Source organism: Ursus maritimus, unplaced genomic scaffold (genome assembly GCF_017311325.1).
Source record: "Ursus maritimus isolate PB19 unplaced genomic scaffold, ASM1731132v1 scaffold_14, whole genome shotgun sequence".
Taxonomy (NCBI): Eukaryota; Metazoa; Chordata; class Mammalia; order Carnivora; family Ursidae; genus Ursus; species Ursus maritimus.
The window spans coordinates 19963144-19989906 of record NW_024423786.1 but is presented as its reverse complement, the minus strand read 5'-3'; the positions used below and the strand labels follow the sequence as shown (position 1 = coordinate 19989906).

Genomic DNA, 26763 nt, shown 5'->3' with positions numbered 1-26763 from the left:
GTCAAATCTAGCTGGCCCCTGTTTTTCTATTGTCTGCAAGCTAAGAACGGCTTTGACATTTTTAAATGGTTCGGGAACAAAACTTTTTCAAAAGAAGACTATCTGTGACATGTGACAATTCTATGAAACTCAAATTCCAGTGCCCACAAACACTTGGGTGTCACAGCAAGTCAAAGTGCTATGCCAGTTTCTCTGTGTTTACTCTCAATTCCTCTCACACCTCCTTGTCGAGGGGAAACAGACGGTTTTTGCACTGGCACGAGTTCCGGGACTACACTGGGGAGCACTGCTTGAGAGCACCCCGCCCTGGCCTCCTCTGGCTGTGTTCCTGGCCACGGAGTGAGGACTCAGCAGAGCAAGGAGTGGCGCGCACATGGAGCCGGCAAGCCCTGGGGATCACACTCCGGGTATCCCGGACCTTGGAGTCCACACCCGAGCCCAGGTGAGGCCCCCTCCTCGGGTTCATGCTGGGCGCTGTGTATGCCTCTAGCCACAAAGGGCCCTTCTGTGGTGCTTTGGATGGGAAGAGAAGGGGAGAGGGCTGTGGGCATGGGCCCACTCTGCATGTCCTGCCATGTCTGGGTGCAGAATTCTGAGCAGTCTGGAAAGTCTTCTGGTTTTGAGGTAGGAAGACAGAACCTTGCTTAACAGATTATTAGCTTGATTTGTAACTGGTAAGTAGGCTTCCATTTGAATTCTTGCCTGGGACCCCATAAATACTAGGGGGCTTGCTTAACAAAACATGGGAGAAATGATAGGACACCATTTTTGATAGGTTACAAAAGACTATAGTTTCCATCTGGAGTGCTCTCTCTCATTCTCTTGGATTTCTGGCCCTGGGGAATCCAAGTTCGTCAGGAGGCAGGTGTGTGTGTGTGTGTGTGTGTGTGTGTGTGTGTGTGTGGCGGGGGAGAAGGGCTGATGACAAGGGAATGGAGCCTGCCAACAACCATATTGCTGGGCTTGGATGTAGGTCTCATCCCCAAGTCCAGCCTTCAGATGAACGAAGCTTAACTGTCACTGGATAGGAGACCCCAGGCTTAAGGTAATCAACTGAGCTCCTCCCCATATTCTTGACCTAGACACTGGGAGATAATGTTTGCTGTCTTAACTACTAAGTTTGGGTTATAGAAATATTTTTTGCATAGCAATAACTAACTAACACACACACAGACACACGGATCTACATATCTTAAATGATTCTAGATATTTGTAAATAGGGGGCATAGAAAAGATACAGACAAAAATGATGGTGGTCACCTCAGGGGTGGTATGGGTCTAATTGTTACAAGGAGTGGTCAAAGAGATATTAGCTTTATTTGTATAGTTTCAGTTTTATTTACTGGGAGAACACATTCATGGGTTGGTGGTCTAATTAAAAATTAATAAAACAAGATGTTCTAAGTTGTGGCTTTCCTTGGGAGAGGCAGCCGGCTTTCGGTTGCTGTGCGCTGCAGCTGGGGATGAATGTTTGCCTCCAGAATGATTTGAAGAGGCTTCCACAGGCTCCCCTTCCCCTGGTGAAACATTTGTGAGTGAGCTGTATTTCTGGTTCACGGCGAGTTTTGTCATCACACTCCATGCCACAGTCTACAACCATTTGGGAAAAGTGGGTTGAAGCAAGAAGGAAAAGTCAAGTGAATGAAGAGAAAATATGCTCTTGGGAAACGAAGACGGTTGCAGAGGGGGCCCTGAGATTTCAAAAGTCTGTGTGATTTTTTTCTATCGTTATAGTACCAATGACTTAAAAAAAACACAGCTATACTTTCTAGAATCCTGGAATGCCAGCCACTGGAGGGGAACTACTTTAACTGAGGTGGAGTTTTCTTCTCGGTTGATTGGGGATAAACCAGAAGTCCACTAGAAAATGCATTTTTGGTTGCCAAAAAGATCAATCTCTTCAGAGCAGCTAATATTCATTGAACTCACACTACGCATCAGGCTTGTGAGCTGTATTCAATCCTCACAATCCAACATTATGAGGATGGTACTGTTATTACCCTGACTTTTAAGAATAGTTCATTGAAAAGCATGCAAGTGAGATAACTCGACCAAGGTTACCCAGCCAGAAATCAGGAAAGCTAGTATATATACCCAGGTAGCTGGACTCCAGAATCTAGGCTATTAGTGACTCTTTTGTATTCTTTGTCACTTTGTCTCCTCTATGCCTTGTGGCCTTCCTTCATCAACTTCTTGGGTAGACCTGGGTGTCTGTTTCCTCCTTCGAATCTGGAAGGCCTCTATGACAAATGTAATGCTCATGGGATTTCTGATACTAAGCCACCAAAGGCAGGAGAGATTCTGCCTCATTCTTAGGTACCCTCGCTTTCAGCCCCCATGTTATGAGGAAGTCTAAGCCACAGGGAGAGCCCATATGTAGGTAATACAATCCGCAGTCCCACTCAGGTCTTAGCAATTGGCCAGAATCCGACCCCAGACATGTGAGAGGGGGAATCTTAAGGATGACACCAGGCCCAGCTACCACCAGACTACTACTGCGTGGGAGAGCCAGTTCCAGAGTCCAGGCAACCCCCAGAAACATGAGATAATAAAATAACTGGTACTTAAAGTCCGTAAGTTTTGGGGTGATGAGTTACACAGCAGTAGATAAGCAGACCTGCGGATTTACCAGGGCTAGAATTTGGCATGCTCTATGCATGGCAAAGGATGCCCAATAGAATAAGAGAATTAGTAAAAGAAAATCTTATCCATCCACCTTACTGATCTTCCAGCCACTGTCCAGAGGTAGGAATGAAAAACTGGTTCAACCAAGTATCCACAAACGATTGAGTACATGCGCCACCCGAGCGAGCCCACTGTGTGAGGCAGCATTAAGCTCTTTCTAAGTGCGCTCTTACTTCACCCGGGCAACATCACTATGAAGGAGTTATAATTAGCTCTGTTCCTCGAGGTATATGAAGCAGAGAAGTGTTTACAAGTTGCTTTCATAGCTAGCAAGAGGGTATATTAGTTAGGGTAGGCTACGGTGCTGTAACAAAAAGACCCCAAAGCACACTGGCTTCAATGAGACAGAGGTTTTCTCCTCTCTCACCAATCAGTCCTGAACGAGGCAGCGCAGGCTGGCAGTGCATTCATTCTTTTAATACATGGCTTCCATCTTGGATCCCAGAGGGTCACCCAGTTGTTGCCATCTCACCAGACAACAGAAAAGGTAAAGGACACAGGAGCACCTACACATTTCTTTAAGGGTATGAACTGAAATTGGCACATAGCACTTTCATTCATGGTTCCTTGGCCAGCACTAGCTCACTGGGAAACCATGCTGGAGCTAAGGGTCGTACTTAGCAAGAAGTAAGCAGTCTCAGTTTATGCCTTTGCCTGGTGTATCAGTTAGCTGTCACTGCATAACAACCATCCTCAAACATAGTAACTTAACATGACAAAACATGTCTTATTTCTCACAGTTCTGTGGGTCCGTTGGGTGGCTCTTCTGGTCTAGGCTGTGTTGGCTGACTTCAGAGGTTAGCAGGTAGCTGGGCTGGGGTTGGTCGGTCTAGGATAGCGTTACTTACAAGACTGGTGACTCTCTGCTGGGGAAGGAGAGCCACCATGTGGCCTTCCACCCTTCAGTAGATTGTCTTGGGTTTCTTCACATGGTGGTTTCAGTGTTCCAAAGAATAGCAAGAGAGAGCAAGACCTAATGCCCAAGGGCTACTTGTGTCAGATTAGTTATTGTCCCCTTGGCCAAAGCAGGTCACTGGACCAAGCCCAGAGCCAGTGGGGGGATGGGTCCACAGGAGGGCATGAATACAGCATAGCCATTCCTACAGCTACCTACCATACCTCACATAGCACCCTGGGCACCTATCTCATTCCAGGGTATTGCTGAGGGATGGTTACAGGCATGGCAGGGAAATTCGTGTTCAGGAACTATTTAGGTCGAGTAACTCCCAATCTATTTCCACTTTGAACCCTTGAGTAACAAACAGCATGAGGTAAGATGCACACATTGAGTACACTCTCTTTTCACTAGTTGACTCACTTCTTTTGAGTAAATGACTCGGTAGGCATTACACTGTGGACCTGTACTCTATGACCTGTACCTGTTATGTAGAAAAATAGGTGATGGGGCGCCTGTGTGGCTTAGTCATTAAGCGTCTGCCCTCAGCTCAGGGCGTGATCCCAGAGTCCTGCGATTGAGCCCCGCACCAAGCTCCCTGCTCCGCTGGGAGCCTGCTTCTTCCTCTCCCACTCCCCCTGCTTGTGTTCCCTCTCTTGTTGGCTGTGTCTCTCTCTGTCAAACAAATAAATAAAATCTTAAAAAAAAAAGAAAAATAGGTGATAAAAATGATTTGGGGGGGTACCTTTGGTGACCAGCTTTAGTGTACACCCATCCCCCATACTCAGCAGTCTCCATTCAGAGTGGTGCTGGGGAAGGTGGTAGGTTGCCTGGCTACTGAGCAGTAGCCCTGAACTCGAACTTGGGAGTTTGAGGCCACTGAGTCCAACATTGTTGGTCCTGTGCCAGGGTCCTGTGCCAATGGCTGCAGATTAGGTTTCATTAATTAGGGTAGTGATTCTCAACTCCCGCTGCACATTAGAATCACCTGGGGAGATTTCAAAAGCTACAATTCCCTGGACTCCCCACCAGCGTGAGGGAACAGGAATCCTCGAGGGAGGGGCCCAGACTTTTTGTGTTTCCTTATCTAGAAGCTCCCTCCGGATGATTCTTACCTGCTGCCGCTGGAAGAACTGAATAAGAGTGTCTCCCTCTCATAGAGTTAGGAGCCTTGTCCTTACTCATTCATCCTACCTGCCCGTTGGACAGCTGAACTGGCAGCAAGAAACAGAAATGGCAGATGTCCCAGTGGGAAGAATCCTGGAACTGTGAGCCCTCTACATGGACTGGTAGAGACCCTTTCGGGAACCCAACAGAGGGTAGCATGGCCATACTAACGTAGAAACATACTAATGTCGCTCTACTCAACCAGAAATATGCCATTCTTGGGTCATTGCCAATGCAAGCCAAGAGAGCAATATTCTAGCTATCAGGGTGCCTCAGGCAGAGGGTTTAATGAACAGGACCTCTCTTTGATTAAGAGAATAGACAAAGGGAGTCTAGTGTGAGTGCCAATGGAGGAAGGGCAATAAAATGGTAAAACACTGCTATTCTGTTGCCAACAGCAGCGGGCAATCGCTGGGCACCCACGGGTACCAGCGCTGTTATGGCTCTGGATGCAATAGCCAGGCTTGTAGCTTTGGCCAAGCCACAGTGGTGTCCGTGGCCCTGGGCCAAGGACTGAAGACAGGGGGCCTGGCTCTCACTGTTCTCCATCTGCCCCTCGCTCTGTGTGACTCAAGACACACCCAGCTCTCCTGGCCACCTCCCTCTGGCACCCTCCCAAGCCTGCCCACCCACCCAAGCCTGCGTAAAGGCAGCACCTTCTACGCAGAGCCTCCCTCCACCATCTCCCGCACAGCCGAAGCTACCCATTCTGTGCTTCTTACTGCAGCGAACAGCTGTCAATCTGGAAAGAAAAGGTTTGGAGTCAGGTGTTCCTGTACTCAGATCAGAGCAAGGTCACCCACTAAGCTCTGAGACTTTAGGCAAGTCATTTACTCTCAATGAGTACTAGTTTCCTACTCTGCCAAGTGAGGAGAATCTTTTTTTTTTTTTTGCGAGTTTAATGATTTTTTATTATATTATGTTAGTCACCATACAGTACATCCCCGGTTTCCGATGTAAGGCTCAATGATTCATTAGTTGTGTATAACACCCAGTGCACCATGCAATACGTGCCCTCCTTACTACTCATCACCGGTCTATCCCATTCCCCCACCCCCCTCCAAGTGAGGACAATCTTATCATAACCCTGTAAGGTATGAAAAACATCATGGGTGGGGTTCAAAGGTAGTTTGGATTTAATCTCAGGATTTTACAACTAATCAAAATATGCTTTTCCAGCTCTAAAACATTTGCATTTTAGAAAGAAACTAAGAGTTCACTCAAGAGAGCTCTGTAGGTTGGGTCTTTGAGGCAATATAAGAAAAAACTTGGTACTTCTGCATTTGGCCAGTACATGGGGGTCTTATTGGAAGAAGGGCGCCCTCTGGAGGCCTTCAAATCCCACCACGCAGCTGGTGTGCAGCCTGGACAGCCTGTTTCAGAATCACCCACAGAGCCTCCTCCCTGGGGGAGTGGGTACGGCAGAGAGGCTGAATTTTATTCTCCCCCCTGTAGGGATTCCGATGTACAGTACGTCTGAGGAGGTCCCCTACCCTTCCTCGACGTAAGACAGGTCCTGCTGAGGGGATTTCTGTTTAAATGAGCCTGTGCTTCAGGAATCCATTTGGTAAAACAAAAACAAAAATGACTTCCCAGAAGTTTTTCACACATGTGAGACATTTCTTGATGTCAGCCCAACCCGTGCAAGGCTGGTTTCTCACACCCTCAGTAACCTTTCAGAGGCACCCTGCCTCGTTTTGAATGGAGAAGCTTAGAAAACAGTTACAGAGAATTTTCCTATGCATCATGCCACCAAAAATAGCCCTTTATTTTCTTCTTATCCAATGACGAGAAAGGTTAACAGCAGTCTAAAAGCAAAGAGTTGAGAAACTCACACTTTAAAAATGGGGATGAGTAGAAGTCAAGCTCACATTTCCTGGGCCCATCTTATCTTGGGCTGGGGAGTTTACCTTCGTCATGACTGAAGGGTCATGTCACCATGAGACACTGTTGACAGGGGCATTTGGGTTATTCAGGGGAATTCTGGGGTTCCTGGGTTTATTTGCACAGGTTTCTCCCCCAGGGGGAAAGCCCAGAAAGAACAATTGGCAGCTGTTATCAAGTCCCATGGACGCCTGAGCTTGAATGCTTCTGGGAGACGTCACAGTCTCTTGGACAATATTTAGGGAGGCCATTTTGAGGGATGGATCTGAGTAAGGAGCCCAGTCATAACTTAAACTGGTTGGTACAGGTAAAAGAGAAGTCATTGACTTAGGTAGCTGGGAAGGGTCTGGGGGTAGTCCTCAAAATTTAAGGCAGGACCTCAGGATTAGAGCTGGTGTTCCCTGTTCCCAAGCCCAAGCCCAAGCCCCTTCCTTGTCCTTACTGGCTATCTCTGCTTATTTCATTCTCTCAGGCTGCCATTTCAAAAGGCTTCCTCCACACTGTGGAAAGAGGACATGCAGCTCCCCACTGACACAGTCCTCCCACCCTTGTCATCCTTTATCTCACAGAATCTAGAGTTGATCTCCAGGGGGGACTCTGATTGGTTCCTCCCAGTTTCTACCACTCTGCTTGGACCAATCAGCATTGCTGGCTGGGTGGAATACAAAGATGGACCAGGCCTGACTCACAGGCCCATTTCCGGCCCAGGTAGAACAATAGGGAATCTTCCAAAAAAAAAAAAAAAAAAAAAAAAAAGGTCAGTGCTAATACTTGAGGGACTGGTAAAAGCAGCAAAAGCTATGACCATCCATGACGGTGGCAAGAGGTTACCCAAAACCAAGTAACCTGCCTCAGGGCACAGCGAGAGGCGGTGGCTGAGAGTAGACACAGTGACCTTGCCCCTACAGCTGTGGTAACTTTGGGAAGATTTCTTCATAGAAGTGCTCATGGTGGGCACCTGGGTGGCTCAGTAGGTTGAGCGTTGGATTCTGGTTTCCGCGGGGGTCTGATCTTGGGGTTGTGGGATCGAGCCCTGCATTGCGCTCTGCGCTCAGTGCAGAGTCTGCTTGTCCCTCTCCCTCACCTCCTCCCTCTGTTCATGCTCACTAATTCTCAAATGAGTAAATAAAATCTTAAAAAAAAAAAAAAGTGCCCATGGCATGACCGCCCAGAGGGCTTAAAAAGAGGGTGAGCCGGGGGATTTACGACTGAGTCCTGTGTGTTATTTTTAAAGGGGAAAACATAAAACTATCTTAAATATCCAACAACAGGGTTAAGTAAACTAAGTCACATACCCATAATAGACCACCATCAAGAAGTTTTAACGACTGAGTAAAACAGTAATAGTGAAGGTAAGAGGCAGGACAAATATCTACCATATACTTAACACCCCTCAAAAAAAGGTAAACAGAAAAATATGCCCGTTAACCATGGCTGCCCTCAGGTTGGGATATTATGTCCCCTCCACCTCTTTATTCCTTTATGCTTTTTCTTGTTTTTGTTTGTTTTACTTTCTCTTCTCCAGTGAGTACATCTTCCTTTTGTAATGAGACACAAACAAGCAAAACCGTAATATTGTCCTCAACAAAACTGAACTGTAGAGATCTCAGGATCACTGGAGGAGATAAAAAGAAAAACTCCCAGAATCCTAGGAGAGCAACTCCCAAGAGCTGGTGCAGGGACGCCGAGGACAGGTGGGGAAGACAGGACCCTGAGACACTACAATCCTTCTCTTTCTTCTGAAGGAAATATTTTCTGGGTAGCTTTACATAGATCACCTCCGTTCACTCTTTTCCGCAACTCTCAGAAGTTAGCACAACTATTTATTCCATCTCTCTGACGAGGAAGCAGAGGTTCGGTGAGGTTAACTGACTTGTCCCAGTCGCACAGCCTGCAAAGTGGGGGAGCTGCGATAGGAACCCTGCTCTTTGCACTGCAGCAAAAGGAAGCGTGGGCAGGGGCTTTATTTCTTAGCTATCACTGAGCTCTTCAGGGGAAGGCAGAAGAATGATTTCCCTCCAGTAAACACGAAAAGATGTGGAAGCCTCCAAAACCCTTGTGAGAGTGTAAAACAGCTAGAGTCCTTGAAATAGAAGCCAGAGTTTATATTCCCAAAGGTAGAATGCGAGGCAGAAAGACAACACAGCCAGGCAGAATTCGTTTGAGGTTAGAGAGACACCCGTAAGAGCATCTGTCCAGCTTATGGCTTTGGAGAATGACACCACTGAGGAGCAGAGAGGGTAGGGGACCTGCCCAAGGTCACACGGCAAGTGAGTACTGTTACTGTAGACAGTCCAGGCTCGTCATTGGCAATGCAGTGCTGTTAGGGGGCTATCATGAAGCAATGCGTCATTTGCTATATAAGGACACAGGCACCTCAGTTGGAATGAAGCATCTGTGGCTGTCTCCTAGAAACACACATCCCAGAGATGGATCTAGAACAACAAGGGGCTGATTTGATAAGAACTCCTTGATACAGTGCTGAAAAATCCATTATGTTTAATCACTGTTCAAAAGCCATACTTAAAGGCATTTCTATGAAAAAGTAAGAAGAGCCTTTATGCATTTTTCGTAACTATATATGTATATTTTTTAAACGTATTTCATTTCTGTTACACTGGGCCTTAGGTTGCCAAGGAGACAGTTATCAGCAGAACTAAGCTGTTAGTGAATAATTAATTGTCTCTTCTCAGTGAGGTTGGAGAGAACTTCCTTCTCAGGGTGTCTAAATAGGGTGTGGGCAAAGTCTGCCTCTGTCCACAGCAGAAAGGGAGTGAGGGCCTGAAGACAGCCAAGTAAGAGGTGGGTGTGCAGGATGGAGACTTCCCTCCTACCTCCAAGACAGAGCCAGGAGGAGTCCTGACATTGCTAACCCACGACCCCCACACCTGACCATTGTGGGAGACCATGCCACCTGCAATCACTATTTGCATTTTCTTGCCTGAGAACTCTCCCTGGCAGCCAGAGCTCTCCTGTTTGCCCACGGCATACTAGAAGTATATACATGGGGAGAGAAAGAGAGAGAAAGCAAGACAGAGCAGCCCTCAACCATGAGTGATGGAGGGAAATTTCTCCAAGGGTACTCTCCACGGGCCCCCTGCATCCCTGGAGGATTCGGTTCCATCCACTCACATGGTTGCTCGCCAACACAGTCTTTATTGGCTTCCTTCCTTTCTCTGGCTTACTTCTGTACTCCCCTGACAGTCCTTCCTGGGATCATCCCCCAAATAAACTCCTTGCATTCAGATCCCGACACCAAGCCTGCTCCTAGGGCAACCTAAACCAGACAGTCACGTTATGAAGAGAGTGAGAGGGTGGGCGAGCGGGAGCTGCAGCCCTACTTCCCACCCGCTCTACTGTCCGACCCTCACGCGTTAAACGGTAGCCTGTAAAATGGGACGTCCCAAGCTCTCCCTCTCGTTTTTGCCAAGTGTAGTACAGATTGGATTCGCCTCAACTCAAATTGCTGTGTGTTCTGAATGCAACTTGCCCTCCAGGAAATGTGAAAAGATGTGAGTGGCTCCAGAACCCTGGGAAGAGTGCTTGCAATATAACTCGGAGCTCCTATTCCTAGAGAAGGGCGTGACTGCTGGAGAGAAAGACCGCAGTGGTGCAGACTTTGCTCTGGATCAGAGCAACACCTGCAAGCGGATCATATCCAGTTTACCACTGGAATCGCTGCAGCTCAGCTCCAGCCTGGGCTCACCGGGCCACTCCAGCTAAACGTGCAGAGGAGAACTGAGTAAAGAAAGCCCTCCGAACCTAGTATCTTCGATCTGGACCTCTCCAGTTCAATTGCTTCTTGTTTAAAGAGCTGCAAATCCCAGCTGAGACATATCATAATCAGACATCTATTTGATGCATGAAATAATCCTGAACACCTTTCAGGTGCTCAACTAACTAACATTCCTTGTTACGTAGAAAAGAACTTGAGGTTATAAACCCTGCTCTGCAACTCCATTATGCAAAGGATCTTACAGTCCGCTTGGAGCGACTGAGTCTTCTGGAACCATCACTGGCGCATAGAAGCAGGAGCCACCCTCCACCCCTCCTCAAACACACAAATTGTCCACTTTCCCCCTAAACCCTCGCTCAAGTCTATGCTATAGAATATATACAGTGTTAGAACCGAAACCTTTGTTCTTCTCCAGTTCATTTCAAAAATCTGTTCCTGAGCTAACCATATGAAAGGTTTCCTCCATTGTCACAAAAAGCTGCCTACAGTAGACATTTGATAATACAGTGATGTTACAGGTGCACTCAGAGAGCCGCAACTTTCTTTGCCAGCACTCTAAAAATGTCCCAACCTTTCTAGATTGTTCAAATGGAAACTCTTCCACCTGCCCACCCCCTCAAGGTTTCTAAAACAGGAGTTGTCTCGCCAGCACTAACGAGACTTACACTGTGACTATCCATCCACTTCCCACCGGCAGCGTGGTTGACTTCTGCCACGAGGGAGAAAGAAGTTTTTTGATCAATTCGTACAAAATTACCAAGGTGAGGCAAATCCAACAGAGTGAGAATCTGTTTACTGTTAAACTCAAAACAATGTCCGGAGGCGTGGGCAGAAGGGGGAAAAGCCAAGAGCGCAGGCAGGCAGCCTGAGTTCAAGTTCCAGCTGAACCGGAGGTTCCCCAGCTGACGGACCCCTGGCAAGTTACTGCCCCTCCCTGAGCTCTGATTTCCTCATACCGTCACCAGAGGGATTCAAAGGAGATGATACACATCAGAAGTGCGAAGTTCAGGGCCGGGGCAAACGTCACCGCTTCCTGTAAATGGATTATATCTCATTTCATCTTGTTAAGTAAATGCGGCATCACCCAAAGCAACAGAGCAGGAAGGTGATTGTGGACCTTTGCTTTCGCCTGCCTTTCACTCCTCCTTCCAGGGACCCATTTCCTTTTTCTCCAACACTAACCGTTTTTATATGTGTTGAGCGAGGCCTACTGCCTTTCTTCTCTCCAGCCAGGTGGGAATGCGTCTCAGGCTTCACCGGACCTCCGGCCTGCCCCAGCCGCTGCGGGAGGTGCAGGAATGGACCCATGTGTCAGGCTGCCTCTCTCCTGAGTCCTCCCTGGAACTTTTTTCTGGTTGGAGATCTCCTCAGAGATCTATTCCGTGCTGAGCTTGCAAGGTATGAATTTTATGCACCTCACAGCTACCTTTCCTGCCAGATCTGTGAGGGTTTGCTCAGAGAGGCAGAACCGGGAGAAGATATATATCACTGGGGATTTATTGAAGGGATGTGGCCTCCTGCAGTTGTGAGAATGGTTCGACACTCTGTGAGGCTGTTCTTTCTGTGTCTGGTACAGGAACCTGACGCCTGCAGGGTGGCCTGTCGAGAAGGAAGATGGACAGGAAGTGGGGGAAGCGAGGATACACTGAAGTCTCTGAGGATGGGCAGGAGTTCATGTGGAGGGATGAGGACCCACATTCCTCTCTTGCCACCTCTAAGCCACCCAGTCATCGGATGATGGAATTCAGCTGGAAGCGACACTGGCCTTCTTCAGCATGGAGCTGGCCATGCCCTTGGCCCGAGTCAGAGAGGCTGAAGGAGGATCTGGCAGAAGATCTGGCGATGCTGTGAGCCCACGCCCACACGTGAGGGAGCAGAAAAGGGACCAGATGAGCAAGGCACAACAGCACCTTCTGACCGGCAGTGGCCTTCCCAGCACAAAAAGCAATCGGATTGTTACACCAGCTCTGCTTCCAAATCTCATACAAAATGTCTCTGTGGCTCATATTAACCCGGGACTCGGCAGACAAGTAAATTGGGGGAAAGGTAGTTCCAGCGTCACCAAGTAGACAGAACAAATCAGCAGTACTGGCTCTCTGACGAGAACCCATGCGGGAGACAGGGAGAGAACAAGAGCCCTGATGATAGCATTTCAGCCTCTGGATCCAGCTGGGTCTGAAGCTGTAACTACCCCAGTATTTCCAGTGATGTAAACCATTTGGCTGATGCTAGTTTTGAATTGGGTTTCTGTCTCTGGAAAGTGAAAGTGGCCCGACCAATAGAAGTACCTAGCTCAGCAACTGTTCCAATAGTAATTTGGTTTACCAGTTGTATCAGAAGTCCAGTAAAGACTCTAACTTTGGCACCACAATTAGGAACGAAGCCTTGGATGATAGGGAATGACTAGTACACAGCACTTTGAGTTTTGATGGGTAAAGAATTTGCTAAGAAATGGAAAGAAGGTTTATGTATAAAGCACTGTTAATACCTGCTGTGAGCACACTACCAAGCCCCAGGTGTAACCTTTGCAGGAGGTGAGGGGGCAGACAGTGAGAAGCCAAAGGGACACCTAGACAGTGCCTCACAGGTGGGGGCCCCCGGGACCCATACTTCAAATTTTCATTCTTATTTTGCAGGTCAAGATACTTCATGTGGTCAGTGTGCATATAATAGGCCATCTTTGCAAGGGGGGAAGGTCTGACCTCCTTACTATATCTTCAAGAGATTGCTAAATAAACCCATGAAAATTAATTTACAAGGGGGGATATATTTTTCCAGCAACTGGAATTCTTGTACTCTTCACCTAGGATACATCTCTCCCAGAGACAGTTCACCTAAGACAATGAATGAAGATTAGAATTTTTTTTTGGAGAACACAAAATAGTTTGAGGGAGATCTCACCCCAGTGCAGGGTCTGTCTGGTAAATGACTTTCCTTATTCTCCAAAAGTGGATAAAATACTTGTTCTATTCATGAAAACTCTGATTTTCGTGATCAGCCTCTTGAGTATTTCCAAAATCATGTACTGTCCCAGTTATAGATTACCTCTTAAGGTATCATATACAGATGTTCAACCTCATTATTAAGAACAGGCTTTTAAAAAACTAGTTTTTTTTTTAAGATTTCATTTATTTATTTGAGAGAGAGAGAGAAAAAACAGGAGCAGGGGGAGGGGCAGAGGGAGAGGGAGAAGGAGACTCCCCAATGAGCAGGGAACCCGATGGGCTCAATCCCAGGACCCTGGGACCATGACCTGCGCCGAAGGCAGACTCTTCAGTGACTGAGCCACCCAGGCACCTCTAAAAAACTAGGTTTTGAAAAAAAAAAAATCCTTTCCTTCTCCCTCTTCTCTAGGAAAGCTGTTTCTCTACTCACACCACTTCTGACACTAAATGTGTGGATTTTCCATACTAAATAATCCTCCTATTCTCAGCAGACACCAACTGGCTGTCCTATGAGTTAGTTCAAACCTGAAGCTAACTACTTGGAATTAGCACAGACCTCATAGGTTACGGACTCAGTCCCACAAGACTGTCCCCACTTCCGACACCCATCACAAGTAGTGGGTCCTTAGGTTACCCACACTACTGTCTGATTCGGGTATACGAATCAGGGATTCCCACAATCACCTCCTTAAGTTAAAAAATTCGCTATAGTGGCTCATAGAAGTCAGGGAAATACTTTCCTTATACTTACTGGTTCATTATAAAGGATACAAATGAACTGCAAGATGAGGGGTACGTAGGGTGAGGTCTGGAAGGGTCCTAGTCACAGGAGCTTCTGTCCCCATGGAGCTGGGGCGCCTGCCCTTCTAACATGTGAATGTGTTCACCAACCTGGAAGCTCTCTGAAGCCCCTACCGAGTTCAGGGATTTTTACAGAGGCTTCGTCATGTAGGCATGACGGATTATTAATTCCATCTCCAACCCCTCTCTTCTTCCCTGAGGATGGAAGGCAGGGATGAAAGCTCCAAGCTTCTAATCATGGCTTGGACATTCTGGTGAACAGACCCCAACCAGGAGCCCAAGAGTCACCTCATTAGAACAAAAACCACTCCTATCACGTACGAAATTCCAAGGGATTTAGGGGCTCTGTATCAAGAACCAGGGACAAAGGGCAAATATAGACTTCCTTTTTTTTTTTTTTTAAGATTTTATTTATTTATTTGAGAGAGAGAGAAAGCACACGCGAGCTGGGGGGAAGGGACAGAGGAAGAGGGAGAGAGAGAAGCAGACTCCTTGCTGAGCAGGGAGCCCGATGTGGGGCGTGATCCCAGGACCTGGAGATCATGCATAATATTACACCTTCCAAGGCTTTTAGGTACCAGGCAGTGTGTACCTATGAATGGGGGGGGGGCAAATAAATAAATGTTTAAGATACGGTCATTCCCTTAAAGCTCAAAAAATCAAACTCCACATTCTAGATACCATTTTTCTAATTGCACAACCAAAAATTCCATGACTTTCTGGGAAAGCCTTCTCCCACTCCACAGTGAGCCTATTACCTTCCGAAGCCCTCTATATCTTCTTCTTCTCTCTCTGTAGTAAGCCAACTGCCCCCTCCACTAATTCTTTCCTTCAGTGGATGTCTTACAAATTTTTAGTTTCTTCCAACTTCAAAAATAATAAATGCAGCATGCAGAATATTTAGGATACTATGCCTCCCCCCCATTTTTTTAAACTACTTTTATTCTCAGGCAGTGACTTTCTCAAGGACCAGGGGGCTCTTTGTCACTAACTGCAGGAAGAGCGAGCAAGTGGGACAGATGGGATGGATCTTAGACCCGTCACTGCCCTTTGTCCCCATTTCTCCCACCCTGGGGGAGACCCCATGCACCTCTCACCAGCAGCTACAGTTGCTCTGTAACAGGTCTTTCTGCTTCTCCCTTTGTGTGTCCCCTTCACAGCAGCCAGCGTGTCACTTAACATGAAATCAGATGGCTCTACTTCCTTGCTTAGAGTCCCCAATTATTGTCCATCACAGCTAGAAAGTCACCAAACGTCACCACTTCCAGGAAGGCCTCCCTCCCCGTCTCTTTCCCATGGTTTATACCTCCTTTTCTACTTTATTTTCCATCTTTGGACTTACGAAGCTCTTTGAAAATACATTGCTTGTTTCTGAGTTTATTGATTGCACCTCCTACCCCCAAGAATGCTGATTCCCTGAGGGCGCGTTGTTGAGAGGCCCCAGAGCAGAGTGGGTCTATTAGCTTCCTTTGGACCTGGGGGTGGGGGTGTGTGTGTGGGGGGGTCAAGGGCCCCAGGTGCTTCACCATGCTTTGTTGATTTCCTTTAGCCCTGCCCTCATCTTTCTAAATTATCTTTTTCCTTAATTACGCCTGCAAATGGACCGTCTCTTTCCTAGCAGGTGCTTGACTCAGATTTTAACTCGACCTCTGTCAAAGGCCAGTCCTCTGCCCTTTGGTGCAGGCACAGAGGGCCGCCACCGCCCTCCTGAACAGTGAAGGCTTTTCTGCTTCCCTCCAGGGCTTAGCATCTTGTAGGCACAGGCATCATGAGTTAATGTATCTCTAAAAATTAAGCACTGAATCAGGCCCTTTATTTATAGCTCATTTTTACAAATGTGAATTAAAGTGGGCCAGTCTTATGACATAGTCAAATTTATTATCCCCACTTGATGGCTTGGATAGTTAAATACTTCAGTGAATAAACTTGGAATTCATTAAGTCTCATTTTCTCATATTTCATATATTTGCAATCCACTCTCCTCCCTGGCAGTTTTCAAACAAGAAAATTAAGCCTGGCTCTGAAATTTATGGATGTATTCTTCTAATATTCCTTTAATTAGAAACTCATATGTGGCTTCCTAAGCAAGCCACCCACGGAGAGCCCTTACGCGGATGGGGCCACCGTATTGTCTGACGGCCTCCTAGTTCCAGGTTTCTTCTGAAGCTCTCATTAGCTATGAAGCACCACGTAGGGCGGGTTCTATGGAAACATGGCCTGGGAGGGCTAACTTTTCACCTTCAGGTTGATATGAGAAGGTTTGGTAATGGTTTACTGGTCTAGTTTTCACTGTTGCATATTAACAGAGTGGAATTATAGGTACTCAGCTCTGGGTAGCGTGGTGCTTCTGAGCCCGTCTGGCCACCACAGTTAATTGTATTATAGGGAAAGGGAGTCTACCATGCCTCCTTTCGTTTTTAGATACAAGATCTCTCTAAAACTGTCTGTGCCCCCCTGTGCTGGGTGAGGCCGCCATTTTGGATATCCTGTTAACTCCTGCAGGACAGAGGGGAGAGGAGAGAAGGAGAGAATGTGGTACAGATCCAGAGAGAGGGAAGCGAGGGGAGGAGAGAGGAGGGAAACAGCGTATATCGCATATATCTGAAGCGGCATTAGATGGGTGCTTGGGTTGTCTATGTAACCCTATTAAGTGTGCCTAAAATCACATATCGTTCCAAGATCACCTGCTAATGTTGGGAGCTATCTGTGTTGTAGGCCTGAGGAGTTAGAGATGCTTAAGGCTTTTAGATCTAAACATATTCAGCCTGAAACTTAAAGAAGAGCTTTAGAGGGAGTAGAGTCAACAAACGTCTATTCATCTCCTATTACAGGCACTTCTGTTTCAGATGCCAGAGACAGAGCCCCGCCCATACAGCTAAAGCTTTACACAGTGCTTGTTATGGGCCATGCATGCTTTTGACTTTTCCTATCTATGAATGCCACTTAATCCCTACAGCATGCTGTGAAGTGGGTTCTAATATCATCTCCCATCTAAAGACGAGGAAACGAAGTCTCTATGAAGTTCAAGGTTACAGAGCCAGTAAATGGGAGAAGAGAGATTTGACCCTCAACAGGAGGATTCCAGGGTTCACACTCTTAACCACTGTATTTGTTAGGATTCTCTGGATAAACAGAATCAACAGGATATATACATCCACACATATACACAGAGAGAGAGAAACATTGGTTTTAAGGAATTGGCTCATGTGATTGTGCCAGGGAAGAGTTGTAGTTCACACCCAAACACAGTCTGCTGGCAGAATTCCTTCTGGCTTGAGGGAGGTCAGCCTTTGTTCTATTCAGGCCTTCAAATGATTGGATGAGACCCACGCATGTGTGGAGGGCAAATGGTTTTGCTCAAAGGTCACCAATTTAAATGTGAATCTCATCCAAAAACAATTTTCACAGAAGTACCCCACATAATGTGTATCCCAGTGTCTGAGCACTATGGGCCAGCCCAGATGACATAAAATACTAACCATCACAGCCACAGCCATGGATTCAAGTGTGTCCTCCCCAAAAGATATAGTAAAGTCCTAACCCCCAGAACTAAGAATGTAACCCTATTTGGATACGGGTCATTGAAGATGTAACCAGTTAAGATGAGATCCTACTCAAGTAGGGTGGGCTCTTAATCCAATATGGCTGGTGTCCTCATAACAGGAGGGAGGAACACAGAGATAAAATGTCCATGTGAAGACACACAGACACAGGGAGAATGCATGTGGAGACAGAGGCAGAGTCTGCGGACAAATCAAGGAGCATCAGAGGCTTCCAGAAACTAGAAGATGCCAGGAAGGGTTCTCCAACACCTAACTTCAGACTTCTGGCCTCCCAAACTGTGAGAGAATAGATTTCTGTTGCTTTAACTACTTAGTTTGTGGTATTTTGTTGGGCAGTCCTGGCAAACTAATGCACCCCTGCCCTCAGGGAACCTACATTCTTGGAGAGAGAGAGAAGGCAACGATCCCTTCTCTCTATGATCCTCATAGGGCATGAGACTCTATGGGGACCATACGAGTCACAAAAGACGTTTTCAGTGCTAAGTTTGTAGGGGGGAGGACTTCATGCATATGGGGGTCCCCTTGCCAGCTATACTGATCAGGGTTTCCTCAGAAAAGCAGGACCTTTAGAAAGATACATATTAACAGGGATTTATTATAGAAATTTGGCCTTTTACAATTGGAAAAGCTGTCTAAACAGTGTATGTGAGGCTGCTGTTTCTGGCTGGTACAGGAACCTAAAGTCTGCAGGGCAGGTCGTTCAGAAGGAAAGGTGGGCACGAAGTGGGGAAAGCAAGGATAAACTGAAATCTGCGAGGGGAATGTCTTGGTAGAGGTCTGACATTGAGATGATAGCAGAATAGACTCAAGGTCACCTGACTTTCTATGGAGAGTCCTTCCCATTACTCCATCATATCATTTTTAGAAGCCTAGAATATTTTTTCTTCCGAAAGAAACCTTGAAGTCTCCACTAGATCTGTAGAAACTAAAAAGCGTTAACTACTCAATGAGCTCTAATTAAAAAGGGACCTTTTCTAGAAAGAAGTACAGTCAAATATGTTTGGGCTATTTCTTTTGGAATACAGGGACTTGAATTAGTCTTTGCTATGTTTTCCAAATTTCCTATAATGATCAAGGACATGCTTGAAAACAAAACATAAAGCAACATTCTTCCTTAGAAGAAAAAAAATCTCAATGCACATCTGAACCAGGTATCCTTCTCAAGCAGAACCAGTGTGCCTTTGCTGGCTGGCTGGTCCTGGCTGGCAATCAAGTTAAAGATAAAGCTAGTGGTTTTAGAATTTAAGGAACTTCTGAATCTATGTATTGAAATTCTATGTCTGACTTTTGGCCCCTATATCATCTCCAGTTCATTCACCCTCACTTTTTTTTTTTTTTAAGATTTTATTTGAGAGAGTGACTACATGCACGAGTCGGGGAAGGGGCAGAGAGAGAGAAGCAGACTCCCTGCTGAGCAGGGAGCCCAAAAGGAAGTAGGCTCAATCCCAGGACCCTGAGATCAGAACCTGAGCCAAAGTCAGATGCTTAACTGACTGAGCCACCCAGGTGCCCCTAACCCTCACCTCTCAACCTCAGCTTTATGTAAGGATGGGGCAAGTGATATCCCTAGCCTAAGAAGCACGGCGGTCCCTAGATCCAAAATGTGGTTGGTTTAGGTTATTCATGTGACTGGTTTCTGAGTTGATCGTGTATTAGTGCTAATACCTACCTTACTAAGTAACAGGCTCTATAGCCCCTACCCTTCCAGACCCCTCCCTGATGTACTGAACCCAATTCATTCCTCCAGAACCCAAGCTTTTCCTGATCTAATCATTCAGTGAATTGACATTTACTGAGCTCCTCCCATGTGCCAGATGCTGTGACAGGCAACGCAATGCAAAGACTTTTGAAAATGACATGATCTGGTCCCTGAGGGTTCCAGAAATCCATCGGCTGTTCTATAACACAGTTCATGTCTTACATGGTAGTAAAGCACAGTGGTTAACAGTCTGGGCTTGGGAATCAGACTGCCAGGGTTTAAAGGTGGGCCCCACCTCTTCCTGTGCCCACATGTGACTGTGGGCAGTCTGATGGATTTCTCTAGGCCTCCTGTGTCAGTTACCCATGATGAGGACAACAGGAAGAACAGCTCACATTTACCGTGTCCTTACTAAGGTCTGGGTCCCGGGCTCTTGCGTGTCCATAACCTATGCTCATGTGCACCAAGCCCCCCGGAAAGTGCTTACTTTATCATCCCCATTTGACATGGATGGAAGCTAGGTTTAGGAGGTCACATTACTTACTAGCAAAAGTGAGAGCGGGTGGTGAGTGACAGCTGACGACACCTATGCACTGTAGGAGAGTGGCTCTGGGCCCTCTGACCACGCCCCCTGGGGGGGTGCGCCCCTTCCCCTCCCTGCCTGTTCCTTGCACTGAGCTCCAGAAGGCACACAGAGAGCCAGGGCGGACCACAAAACCCGACGTCCAGGGTGTATAAATGAAACATGCACCTCCTGCCTGGGGGAATGACAACTTCCCTGTGATTACTGCACGGGGAAGAATGTTAGCCTTCAAAAGGGTTTCCTCCCTTCCCATTCCGTTAGCACGCGCACAGAGGCCTGCTAGCAGGGCTCCCCAGCCCGTTGGGGATGCTGGCAAGGCCACGGAAAGAACCCACCCCCCTGCTAGTGCCGGCTGTGTTTTCAGCTCTAGGCTGCCGGCTCACACCACCTGCCTAGGGATCAGTCATAGGATGCCTTGTGCCTGAGGGGTGTCAACTTCCCAAACCGCCCTGGGATCTTACTCGGACAGACACGTGTTTCATGGAGAAAAACACAGGCCACTACACAATGGGGAAGGAGAGAAGAGAGAGGGAGGAAGGGCAGGAAGAAGGAGGAGAGACCAAAAGGGAGAAGGAGAGATGGGGCAGGGAGGGGGAGAGGCAGGGGCACATCATAGGGAGAGGCTGTGAAAGGTTCTGCCCCATTCTGGTGCCTTTAAAAGTAGGAACCGCTGAGTGGAGCCGGAGTATTATAACTCACAGTTTCAGAGTGGACATCTTTGGTCAAAGGAGGGCAGTGAGCTTGAAGACAGAGCTCACTCCTGCAGGAGCTGTGATGAGGCAAAGAACGTGGAGACACTACTTCAGGAAAGTCAGAATTCTGCATAGCAAGGCTGACCCTCTCCTTCTCACCTTTGGCTAAAGGAACATTTCCTGTACGGCTACCTCTCTACAGGAAGTGGTACTCTAGGCCCATAGGGGCAGTGCCATGCCAGTGGGGGCTGCTGGCTGGAGCTGGTCTGAGAAGTCTTGGTGACCAGCTGCTGATAACGTAAGTAAAGAACTGACAGAACATGATTATAAATGTTTATCATGATCTAATGCTGTCGAGACATCTCTCTGTGTGATCATTGAGCTTGTCTCACAGATGTGGACATAGACCACTTCGGGTACTGATGACCATGAACTTGTAGGGCGAGCTGCCCATGGCCTCAGCTGTGTATTACTCATGCAAAGTCACCCCACATCCTGGGCTGTGAGTTTGACAAGCATTACGGAAGAGATTAAAAATTTACCTCTACGGTCACAAACTTGCCGTGCCTCCCTAAGCCTCAGTTTCACTGTTTGTAAATTAGTGATAAATTACCTACGTCCTAGGGACTCCTGGAAGAGTCAATGAGGTAGTATGTGTCAAGCGTTTAGCATAGGAGCTGACAAAGAGTGTGCACTCAACGCAAGATAGCTCTTCTCACTTGGTCACGGTGAACAGACAGAACTTGCAACTTGGCTAGGAGCAAAGTGTCTCGGTAACACAGATGTCTGAGGACACGAGCCCAGTCTCCCAGACTTGACCCAGAGCAAGCCAAGGATATCTCCAAGTGCAAGCAGAGGGGCTGGGCACCAGCCAGTGGATGAAGATGGTAAAGCTCATCCCCTCCACTGGGAACAAGCAAATCGATGGTGAAGGAAAGCCTCGGGTCCTCAAGTGCTCTAAAAGCCAATAATAAAATTTAAAATCAATGGGGAAGCCGACAGCAAACCGATGGCGGGGCCAGAGGCCAGGAGTGAAGTGTCTCCGTGCTGGGAGCAGGCAGACAGCCTGGGCAGCAATCCTCGGAACAGCAGCATGCTGAGCGTGCAGGTGAAGGAGCCTCAGAGCCTATAATTTGGCAGAGGTCCTGCCTCCTGGTCTGGCGCTGTCCCATAGATACGGGCTGCACACAGGGAAAATGAGGTTGTCAAAGGAGTAAGACCTGGACCCCCAACACAGTGCTGTTCTATTTATCCGACCTTGGGAGGAGTGCAGCCAGAGCCTGGGAAATCACATTTTCCAGCATTAATTTTCAGCTGCATTTTAAAAACATGGACAGACAATGCAGTACATTGTTATTGGACTAAATGTTTGTGTCCCCCTCCAAATTCATATGCTGAGACCGTGACCTCCAATGTGATGGTGTTAGGAGGTGGGGACTTTGGGAGGTAACTGAGTTTAGATGAGGTCATGAGGGGGGCCCTTATACAAAGGGGGAAGAGACTGTAGCTCTGTCTTGGCCGTGTGAAGACACAGCAAGAAGGTGGTCATTTGCAAACCACAAAGAAAGCTTTCATCAGGACCTGCATCAACCAGCACCTTAATCCTGGATCTCCCTGACACCAGAACTCTGAGAAATAAACATTTGTCATTGAAGCCATCTGGTGGATGACATTTTGTTATAGCGGCCTGAACCTAGTAAGACATACAGAGACATTCACAGTATTTCTCAGATAAGGGACTATTCAGATTCAATTATCTGTGCAAACATTTCTTGAGCTCCCCTCCCCCCACGCCACCTGTCTCTACTCTGATGTTCCAGGGACTAAGTGAAATAGGACAGTCAGGAAAAGAAGTTTCTGTTCATTACGAGCTCATGATGGGTGAGGGAGACAAATAGATTAGCAAATACTTAGCATCCAGTGTGCCAGGTGCAGCAGTGGCGTTGTGAGGCCCGCAGAGCGTGTGGGCACCACGACCACCTGGGATGGAGATTGGGGTGGGAGAGCAGAAGCCACTGCAGAGTGCCAACTCTCGCCTGCCCATGCGTGTTTGAAGGACACGATGGCACTGGACTCCGGGCAGCTGCCGTCATGACGTGTGTTTAAGAGGAAAGTGGGCCAATCGGACTATTTTAAGAATCTTTAGTAGTCAGTGTGGGAATGAAACCTCTAATGGGTCATGAAAGCTGAAGAAAGAAAGAGAAGAAAGGTTCAGAGTGAAGGAGAAAGGCTGAGAGAATATATGAGTGAGAAAGAGACAGACATACACACACACACGCAGAAGGACAGACCTATCTTAATGTGAAAGCTTTAGACTGGTTCTAGAGTCCTGTTCCCTTGGGGCATGGCTATATTTGGTTTTCGTCTTTGAATTTCCATAAGTTTCCATCAGTTAGAATGGGTAACCTTTACTGGAATTGGTGGGGTGGTTTTCTGTTCTGAACAACACAAAGAGTCTAACTAGACTCTTGGAGTGATCTGGGAAGGCAAGACTGACTCACACAAATCCAACCGTACTGTCTCAGCCAAACCAAAGAAGAGACAGAGAGAAATAACAATTCAATCATTGTGGCTGGTGTCACATGCGTGTGTGTAAGCCCTGGCTTGAGTGTGTCATGGGAGACATGACCCTGCCCGTCCCTGAACTTTGCTTCATGTGAGCACCTCAGTGAGCTGAGTGCTTGCTGTGTCAGTTAATGTATATGTTTTGGGACAAGAGGGAAATGGGGAAAGGAGAGAATAATTAGCAAGCAGATGAATGAGCATCTTGTTTCCATTTTTGTTGCCAAGGCTAATCATTTATTTCAACTGGGGTGCTTGGTGAATTAAAGCCACATGTAAGTTAAGGGTGTTAATTTCATGATCTAACTCTTTAGAGTAAAAACACTCACATTCAGCCCATGCTTTGAAGAACTGAAGCCAGCAATTAACTCATAAGGCTGAAACTAACAAACTGCTTCCTTTACAAGTGAAGTGCCAATTGAACCTTGATTCATGAAGTCACCAATTGGTCATCTTAGCTTCCCATTCAGTCCAGAGCCATCAGATAACTATATTTCATCATGTCCCACCATTGCCTCTTTTTCAAAGACAAATGGCGGAAGTGCAGATTAAAACCAAAACCCAATACAATATACCTGGACCATTGAGAATGGTAGAAAGATAGGAAAAATGCTCAGAAATCAGAAGGGATTTGGGGCTTCCAAATGAATGAGTCCCCTGGGATTAAAAACTTTTTCTCTAAGCTGTGTAGGGTGAGAAGACAGCAGGTGGCCAATGCATCCTTTTGTCCAGTTTGGATTCGCTAAATGAAACCCACGTGAATGGTTGCCTTGTGATCCAGGCAATGTCCACAATTTAGCGGCTGGAGAGGTGTGAGCTCAGGCCTAGTGCAACCTTCTCCCGGATATAAACAGGGAGGTCTGTAGAGGCTTCACTTGAATAGATGGACACTGAGGCCCTGACCAAGGCTCAGCAGCCCGTGACAGAAGACTCTAGAAACCCTGTCCCCAGCAGAGAAGAGCTAAGCAGCCTCCCAAAACATACATATTTCTCTCAAACCTAAAGATTTAAGTCAAGTTGCATCTGAATTACCCTCATCTGTTAAATTAACAGTCAAACAATAAATATTCATTTCTCTGTTAAAGGGATCCAGAATATGCCACTCCAAAATATGCCACTTATTTTGAGTTGAAGGCAAGCGAGAATCAACCGATGTAGGGCAAGGTTTTCTCTGCACTCCCCTTGTCTGCCTACAAGGCAGGGCATAAACTTCCCTTTGGAAAGTGCCTCCCCAGTACCAGAAAAGAAAAGAGCGGCTCATCACCGGATATGGGTGTTGGGGTTAATGTAGAACATGAAATCAGCCATAACACCTGGTTTGCTACAATGTAACACAGAGACCTTGGAGGGCAGGGAGGGTTTCAGAGAAGGGCTAGCCTTTGGAATGCTGAGGCCTGAGGCCTGAGTGACCACTCTGCCATTGGAATGCCGCGGGGAGTTGCCTTCCCGAAGCTTTCCTAGCCCAACAGCTGCCCTGTGATCTGAGAGATGTACGCATTGTCCCTTAGGCTATGCTTAGCAGAACTCTGGTAGAATACACCCAAATTAGCATATCATATCTTTCCTGTAAACAGATCCTCCCAGTTTCAGTAGGACCCCTTGTCACATATCACCTGCTTGAGAAACAGTGATAAGGATTTGTGATTATCCTGCAGGACCAATAAAAGCGGGAACAAAGAAGAGCCAAGAGTCTTTGCCTCTGAGCGTTGACCCCCTTGCCTTCTCCTGTTTCATGGCGAAGTTTGGAGCAATCTTTCATCCATCGGTACAGGGATTGCTGGCCATTCCCAGCAGATGGGGAGTCGACACTGGATGACTTTGCATAAAAAGACCTTACTAAACTAACCAGTACCTTCCATTAGTTCTCCCATATATTTCCCAGCGCTGGCCCACAATTATCATCCCTTGAAGTCCAACCCCCCCTTTCCTTTGTAAAAATGCATATGAGCCCTCTAAACCTAATTACTTCTTTGAGCTTCATTTTGGTGAACTCCTGTGCACAGAAATACTAATAAAAATTGTATGTCTATTCTCCTGTTAATCTGTCTTGGTTAGTTTAATTCATTGGCTCCCAGGCACTAAACCTAAGAGGGTAGAATGAAACTTTTTCCTCCCCAACAGTGACATAGTACTAACCTCAAACCTCAGGGGTGCTTACTTACTTAAAGGGATAAAGGTAAAGGAGTCCCTACTCATCAGCTATTGTGAAATCAAGAAAGTTCTATAGAACAAATTGGTATGTTTAGAAGAATGGCAAACATTTTTTTCCTTTTTCAAATTTTTATAGAATGGCAAACATTCTTAAAAACCAATGATGATGTCAAGTGATAGCATGGATGTGACACAGTGGGTGGGCACTTTTCCAGCTGCTGGTGGGCATGTAAATTTGGTGGAGACTTTTTGGAAGGCAATTCAATAAGCTTTAACAAAACTGAAAAGGGGGGCGCCTGGGTGGCTCAGTTTAGTTAAGTGTCTGCCTTCAGCTCAAGTTATGACCCCAGGGTCCTGGGATCGAGCCTCCCAGCAGGGAGCCTGCTGCTCCCTCTCCCGCTCCCCCTGCTTGTGCTCTCTCTCTCTCTCTCTCTAATAAGTAAAATCTTAAAAAAAAAAGAAGAAAAAAGATTAAAAAAAGAAAAAAAAAACCCTGAAAATGGCCCAACTTTTGATCCAGCAATTCCTCTTCTAGGAAGTTACCTGAAGATGCACTTGTGTACGTGCACAAAGTCGACATGTGAGAATTTTTATTGCAGCATTGCTTCAACAGCAACACCCTGAAAACCACCCAAATATCCAGCAACGGAGAAGCTGCTACAAACAGTCAGTAGAAGGAATGACATAAACCTCCGTATGGGAAGACTTCCAGGACACTGGCAGTGTTTAAATAGTAAGTCACAGAAGTAGACAAATATTTCTTAAATAGATCTCAATAAAGCACACTCCATAAAAGATAAGATTGAGCAACAGGACTTCATTAAAATCAAGAACTTCATTCATCAAAAGACAACATTAAAAGAACCTCCAAGTCTAGCGGCTGATGAATGGATAAATCACAGATGGTACATCCATAAAATGGAATATTACTTAGTAATAAAGAATGAAACTCAAATACATGCTACAACATGGATGAACCTCAAAACCATATGCTAAGTGAAAGAAGGCAGTCACAAAAGACCACATAGTATATGATTCCATTTATATGAAACACCTCGAATAGGCAAATCCATAAAGACTGAGAGTAGATCAGTAGCTCCAGGGTCTGGGGGAAGGAGGGAATGATGGATATAGGATTTCCTCTTGGAGTGATGAAAATCATCTGGATTTAAATAGTGGTGAGGGTTGCAAAACTTTGTCAGTGTGGTGAAAAACACTGAATTATATACTTTGAACAGATGAATTTTATGGTATGTTAATTATATCTCGCTTTCAAAAACTGCATTAAAAAAGACAATAATAAGAGAGAGCAAAAAGGCAAACCACAGACTGTGAGAAAATAGTTACAATATGTATATCTGTCAAAGGACTGGAATCAAGAATATATAAAGAGTTCCTAC

At 46.5% G+C, this 26763-nt stretch overlaps 1 long non-coding RNA gene across 1 annotated transcript; it reads left to right on the top strand.

The window, feature by feature from the left end:
* The first annotated feature begins 147 nt into the window (after positions 1-147).
* Positions 148-25250, top strand: LOC121102482. Its single transcript, XR_005834536.1, has 2 exons — positions 148-442; positions 24868-25250. It is a non-coding gene; the product is annotated as an uncharacterized LOC121102482 (long non-coding RNA).
* Positions 25251-26763: the final 1513 nt, after the last annotated feature.